We start from the raw sequence: 7,640 nt of genomic DNA on the forward strand, positions 1-7,640 counted from the left end.
ATAGTACGTTGAGAATTAGACTGTAAACCTGAACCACCAGGTAAAGAATTGTCTTCTCTGAAAATCCAGGGAATGTTGAAGGAAGGATCAGTCACCATATATGCAAAACCACCAGATAGCAAAACACAAAGTAGAAATACCACACACAGGCAGGAAATAGGATCCAAAATATTTATTCATTAGCGCCTCGACTTAACCAGTCTTCAAGACGTATAGAATAAAGTAGCAAAACATTTCCCTTAAATACCAATACCTAATAAAACAATTAAAAACAGCAATAAACTAATTAAATCAGATATTTCCAATTAATTTCACAATTAAGGCCATGTGGAACCATAGTATTATACTTCCAAATTAATAAAGATTCTTTAAATAGTAATTTATTAATTAGATGGGCCACATAGAAGGATTTCCTAACTACTTTGGCAATATGACTGTCAAAGGAGAGATTACTATCTACCTGGGTTCCCAGATCTTATTACCTCTTCTGTATTAAGGGGGCTGCCACCTATGTGGTAATTCGTGGGTGTTTTGTTTTTCCCAAATGGAATGACTATGCATTTTTTGGCATTTAGCTTGAGGTCATGACTTTGACACCAGGTGTCCGTCTCAGTAAGGCCCTTTTGGAGGATGTGTGTGTCAGCCAAAGAGCCAATTACGGCTCCCAGTTTGCAGTCATCGGTGAACTTGGTTAGCCATAGTCCTCCTGTGTTTGCCTGTACTTCTGAGATGTATATGCCGAACAGTGGGTGTCCCAGGACCAAGCCTTGCGGGACGTCACTTGTGACTGGTTTGAGTTGGACCTGGAGCCTGCTATTCTTATCGTGCGAGTTCGGTCAGTAAGCCAGTTGGCAACCCATCTCGTGATGTAGGGGTTTATGTTCAGGCTGGTGAGTTTTTCTGTAATACCTGAGTGGGGAATGGTGTCGAAAGCCTTGGCGAGGTCAAGGTAGGCTGTGTGAACCACCATTCCCTCGTCTATGGCCTTGGTGACTGTCTCGACAAAGTCAACCAGGTTTAGTAGGCATGATCTGCCCTTAAAGCCGAACTGGGTGGGGTCAAGAGTTTGGAAGTTCCCAATGTCTTTGTTAATGAGTTCCATGATGATGCGCTCCATAGCCTTGCAGACCAGGCTAGTCAGGCTTATGGGGCGATAGTTACCAGGGTCAGTTGTGGCCCCTCCTTTGTGGAGAGGAATAACCTTTGCTTTGCACCAATCTATGGGCACGTAGCCTGTGGAGAGGCTGAGGTTGAACAGTGTGTTTAGGTGGGGGGTTAGTTCGTGCTGTAGTCCGTGCAAGACGCAGCCTGGGACACCATCTGGTCCCAATGACGCTGTGTTTTTGGCTTTTGAAAGGGCTGTTTTCACCTGTCCGTCTGTGATTTTTGGGACACTACACTTTTCCGGTATTGCTGTGGGCCCTTTTGGAGGTGAGAGGGGGGTGAAGTTTGCACTGAATCTATCTGCCAGGTTGTTGGCAATATCAGTAGTTTCAGTATATTTTGTGCTATTTTGCACTAGTTCAGTGCATATATGTGAGTTGCCACTTAGATTCTTAACATACCTAAAGAAGGCTTTGTGGTTATCTTTTGAATCCTTGGCTATTTTTCTTTCGAAGTTAGCCTTGGATGATTTCATGAGGGACCTTCGTTTCTTACTGATACTGATCAAGGATGTCTTTCCTTCTTGGGATTTGCTTTTTTTCTGAACTAGTTTCCTCCTTCTAGTGTATAGCCTGTTTATTGCAGGGGTCCACCAAACTGGTTTCCTTCTATTACAGGAGTGAATCTTGGTTATGCTAGGGATGGCACGATCCATGCATCCTTGTAGGTGCTCATACAGTGCATTTGTAAAGGTTTCTGCATCTTGGGCAGCGTTATCCTTAAGCGTGGGGGCTGTGAAACTTACCACCTCTGTCTTAAGTAAGGTGAAGTTTGCTTTAGAAAAGTTTTTTTACTGTGGTTTCCTTAGTTGGGGGTGGGGGTGTATCCATATTCATCAAGGATACCTACACCTCCAGGTTAGTGGCACAGCATGATACCTCTGAGATCATCCATGTGCAACTAACATCGGGCAAATCTGCAATGCAAATTGTGACCTGCTACAGATCATCCTCCATGATCTGTAGCAGGCCACAAGGGATAAGAGACTAAGAGTAATGCTACTCAACGCCAGAAGTCTAAACCTCAAGATGCACGCACTCGAAACTCTCCTTAGCATGGAGAACAGCGATATCTGTGCAGTAACAGAAACCTGGTTCAAGGCTCCCGAGAGCACCCCAGCACTACCGGGTTATACCTCATACCATGCTTTTCGGCCCGAACTACAAAAGAAGGGGGAGTATCAATATTCGTCAAAGATACCCACACCTCCAGGTTGGTGGCACAGCATGAAGCATCAGAGACTATCCATGTGCAACTAACAGTGGGTAAAACTGCCTTCTAGTTTATAGCCTGCTACAGACCACCCTCCCAAACCCAGGAACCCCACTCGGCCTTCCTGAGAACACTGGAAAATATGAAGGTCTCTCCAAACACCATTATATTGGGCGACTTCAAGTACCCAAACATAGACTGGGAGCATTACTCTAGCTCCAACACCCTAGCCCAAAGGTTCCTAGAATTTCTAAACTCAAATGCTATGGAACAACTTGTTACCACTCCCACAAGAGGGGAAAACATACTGGACCTGACCATCACCAACATGGGGACTCTATGCTCCAGACCAGAAGTGTATCCCTCACTGGTAAGATGAGACCATAAACTAATCTCACTGGATATTCACATCCTGACCCCACCCCCTGCCCACAAAATACCAGTGAAAAACTTCTCTAAAGCAAATTTCACACTCCTCAAAACAGAGGTGGAATCCTTCAAAGCCCCCGGGCCTGTGGAAAATACGGCCCAGACCGCAGAATCCTTTATAAACGCATTCTATGAACACCTTCAGGAATGCATGGATCATGCAATCCCAAATAAAACCAAGACCCAATCCTCCAAAGGCAGACGTCCTGTCTGGTGGACACCAGCCATAAACAAACTATACAATAGAAGGAGGAAGCTACTACATGATAGAGCAAAATCCCAAAAAGGGAAGGCATCTCTGATCAGTATTAGCAAAAAACTACGGGCACTCATAAAATCGTCTAAGGCCAGCTTCCAGAGAAAAATTCCACAGGACACTAAGGATAATCACAAGGCTTTCTTTAGTTATGTTAGGAACCTAGGTGGGAATTCCCAGATAGGCTCAGAATTAGTCCAAAATGACAAAAAATACACCGAACCCACAGACATTGCCAACATCCTAGCTAACAGGTTCAGTGCAAACTCCCCCCCCTCCCCACCAAAAGGGCAAATATCTATCACAGCAGATTGCTGCCCCCCTGACATCTCAGATGTTCAGGTAAGAGCCGCCCACTCCAAAGCAAAAAACACAGCATCAATGGGACCACACGGTATCCCGGGCTGCGTCCTACATGAACTCCAAGAAGAGCTAAACCCAAACATAAAACTACTGTTCAATCTCAGCCTTACTACAGGATATGTACCCAAAGAGTGGCGTACAGCAACATTGGTCCCTCTCCACAAAGGTGGTGCCTCAACGGATCCTGGAAACTATCACCGCATAAGCCTGACTAGCTTGGTCTGCAAAGCTATGGAAAGGATCATCATGGACCTCAAAGATATTGGGGATCTACAGACACTGGATCCTACCCAGTTCGGCTTTGTTAAGGGCAGATCCTGCCTCTTAAACCTGGTCGATTTCTTTGAAACAGTCACCAAGGCCATTGACGAGGGGAAGGTGGTCCACACAGCCTACCTGGACCTCGCAAAAGCCTTCGATACAATACCCCACTCGGGCATTATAGATAAGCTCACCAGCTTAAATATAAACCCCTATGTCACTAGATGGGTTGCAAACTGGCTCAAGGACAGAACCCACATGGTTAGAATTGCTGGTGCCATGTCAGACTCCAAACCAGTTACAAGTGGCGTCCCACAAGGCTCAGTCCTGGGACCTCTCTTGTTCGGTATATATTTCTCGGAGGTACAGGCCAACACGGAAGGACTGTGGCTGACCAAGTTCGCAGATGACTGCAAACTGGGCGCCATAATCGACTCTCCAGCCGACACAAGCATCCTCCCAAAAGGGCCTCATAGAAATAGACAACTGGTGCCAGAGCCATGGCCTCAAGCTAAACGCCAAAAAGTGTATAGTCATCTGCTTTAGCAAAAACGAAGTGTGCACAAATTACCACATAGGTGGTAATCCATTAAGTACAGAAGTAATTAGGGACCTGGGGACCCAAGTTGATAGCAATCTCTCATTTGACAACCACGTGGCCAAAGTGGTTAGAAAAACATTTTATATAGCCCACCTAATCATGAAGGGATTCACATCTAGATCAGGGGAGGTCATCATGCCTCTTTACTCATCCCTCATCAGCCCCATAATTGAGTACAATGCCCCTTTTGGGATGTACCTTACAAGAAACCTGCAGCAACTGGAAAGACCCCAAAAGTACCTCACCAAGAGGATCAAAGGGCTCAAACAGATGCCATATGCTGCCCGGTTAAAGAAACTCCAGCTCTACTCAGTGGCATACCGCCTGCTCAGAGGCGATCTGTGCCTGACGTATAAAGCCATGTCCAACCCAGAATTAATGGACATGCTGCACCTCAGAAAATCCAAATCCCATCGAGCTACGCGCTCGACAGACTTGAACCTCAGCACTGAAATAAATAGGACATGCTGGAGGGACAGATTCATAACCCAGAGGCTCCCTTCACTCTGGAATAAAATCCCAGTCCAGGTTAGGCAGAGTCCCTCATTGACTCTCTTCAAGTGGAATTTTGATGAGTGGATGGGAGATCGTAGGTTTACCCCGGGTAACACTTCTGTGTCACTGTTAGACAGAGGCACAGTATACTAACCTCGAAAAAGGGCATAGCAAAATTAATTTAAAATGGGTGACGAAAGCCAAACACACTCTGGCTAGGCTTATAAATGCCCTAAGGCAGATAGCCTAGTATGAACCTATGAACCTATGACCCAGGACCACCACTTCATCTTTCTGGAGGCACTGGAAAACATGAAGATCCTACCGAACACACTGATATTGGGCGATTTCAATTACCCTACCATTCACTGGGAAAACTACTAGAGTACAAATTCCCAGGCCCAGCGCTTCCTGGAATTCATCAACTCAAATGCCCTGGATCAGCTGGTAAACTACCCTACCAGAGGTGAAAACATATTGGACCTGGTCATCACCAACGTAGTCGACAGGTGTTCCACACTGGACATCAACCCATCACTGGTTAGATCAGACCATAAACTAATCACTCTGGATGTCCACACCCAGCATGTCCAACAGCTCTGGGTTTGACATAGCTTTGTATGTTAGGCAGAGATCGCCCCTGAGTAGGCAATATGCGACGGAGTAAATCTGGAGTTTATTTGAGTCTGTCTATGTAGAGCATTTGTTTGAGGCCAGTAATCCTCTTTATGAGGTATTTCTGTGGCCTTTCCAGTTGTTGTAGAGGCCTTGCGAGGTACATACCAAAAGGGGTGTTGTACTCTATAATGGGTCTAAGGAGTGATGAGTAGAGGGGAACAATGACCTCCTTTTTCTGGATGAGAAACCTTTTGTGATGAGGTGTGCCACGTAGAAGGATTTCTTGACCACTGTAGCGATGTGATTATCAAAGGAGAGACTACTGTCCATCTGTGTCCCAAGGTCTCTTATCACACTTTCAGTGTTAAGTAGACTGCCGCCTACGTGGTAGTTCATGGGTACAGAGTTTTTACCAAAGGGGATGACAATGCACTTTTTGGCATTGAGCTTGAGACCATGGCTTTGATACCAGGCATCTGTCTCAGTGAGGCCCTTTTGTAGGACGTCCACATCATTAGGAGTTTCGATTATGGCTCCTAGTTTGCAGTCATCTACGAATTTAGTTAGCCAAAGACCTTCTGTGTTAGACTACTTCAGAGAAGTAGATACCAAACAGGAGAGGACCCAGGACTGAACCCTGTGGTACTCCACCTGTCACTGGTCTGAAGTCTGATTTGGAGTCTGCTGCTTTCATAGTGTGGGTTCTGTCAGTAAGCCAGTTGGCAACCCATCTTGTGACAGGGATTTATACTTAGTTTAGTGAGCTTATCTATAATTCCAGAGTGGGGGATGGTGTTGAACACCTTGGTGAGATCTAGATATGCTGTGTGAACCACCTTATCCTCATCTATGGCTTTGGTGACTGCTTCAAAGAAGTCTATCAGGTTTAGGAGACATGCTCTGCCTTTTACAAACCCAAACTGTGTGGGGTCTAGAGTTTGGAGATCTCCAATTTCTTTGTTTACGAGTTCCATGATAATACATTCCATGGCCTTGCAGACCAGGCTTGTCAGGCTAATGGGGCGGTAGTTTCCGGGGTCTGTTGTGACCCTCCCCTTTGTGGAGTGGGATAACCATCGTAGTGCGCCATTCAATGTGCACAAAGCCGGAGATGAGGCTATGATTGAACTTGGTACTTAGGTAGGGTGCCAGTTCATTCTGTAGTTCGTGTAGAAGGCAGCCTGGGATGTTTGTCAGGTCCCATGAATGCTGTGTTCTTTGCTTTGGAGAGTGAGGTTTTTACCTGTGCAGCCGTGATTACAGGAACTTTGCATTTGTCCGGTATAAAGACAGGCCCTTTAGGAGGTGAGAGGGGAGTAAAGTTAGCACTAAACCTATCTGCCAGGATGTTGGCATCAGTTGGTTCTGTATATTTAGTGTCATTGTGCTGTAACTCAGAGTAGATCTGAGTGTTGCCATTGAGATTCTTGACATAGCTATAGAATGGTTTGTGGTTGTCTTTAGAATCAGTGGCGATTTTGTTTTCATAACTAACTTTGGAGGATTTTATGAGGGATCTCAGCTTCTTACTGAGGCTGACTAATGAGTTCCTCCAGTCATAGGATTTTACTCTTTCTGCAACAGTTTCTTTCTTTTCTTGTAGAGTTTGTTTATGGCAGAAGACCACCAGACTGGCTTCCTTTTTTTGGAGGATAGCATCTTGGTTCTGTTAGGGATAGCATGATCCATGCACTCGTGTAAGTGCTTATAAAGTGCAAATGTGTAGGATTTAGCAGTCGTGCCTCTATTGTCCATCTGCATGGGTGTCGTGAAATTTGCCACTTCTGCCTTAAGTAGCATGAAGTTGGCTTTGGAGAAATTTTTTACTGTTGTTTTCCTAATGGGGGGTGGGAGCGGGATATGGATGCCTAGGGTGATTAGCTTGTGGTCGGGATCTGACCAACGAGGAACTGACTTCTGGTGTGGAACACCGGTCGCCCATGTTGGTGATGACCAGGTCTAGGATACTGCTGCTCCTGGTGGGGGTGTGGATAAGCTGATCCAAAGCGTTGGAATTGATGAATTCCAGAAAACGTTGAGCAAAAGAGTTGGTAGACGAGTAGTTTTCCCAGTTAATGGTGGGGTAGTTGAAATCACCCATTATTAGGGTGTTGGGCTGTACCTTAATATTTTCCAGTGCATCAAGAAAAGAGGAGTGGGAATCCTGGGGTATGGTTGGGGGGGGGGGGGGTCTGTAGCAAGCTACAATCTGGACTGTGGTTTTGCCCAGAGTTAGTTGAA

The 7,640-nt window shown here is 45.6% G+C and overlaps 1 protein-coding gene across 1 annotated transcript in view; it reads right to left on the reverse strand.

The window, feature by feature from the left end:
• Window positions 1-7,640, reverse strand: part of MASTL (microtubule associated serine/threonine kinase like) — a 1,083,009-nt gene that overhangs the window by 540,293 nt on the left and 535,076 nt on the right. The window lies entirely within an intron of this gene.

This window comes from Protopterus annectens, chromosome 3.part0, assembly GCF_019279795.1.
Source record: "Protopterus annectens isolate FY-2018-M chromosome 3.part0, PAN1.0, whole genome shotgun sequence".
In the NCBI taxonomy this organism is placed as follows: domain Eukaryota; kingdom Metazoa; phylum Chordata; order Ceratodontiformes; family Protopteridae; genus Protopterus; species Protopterus annectens.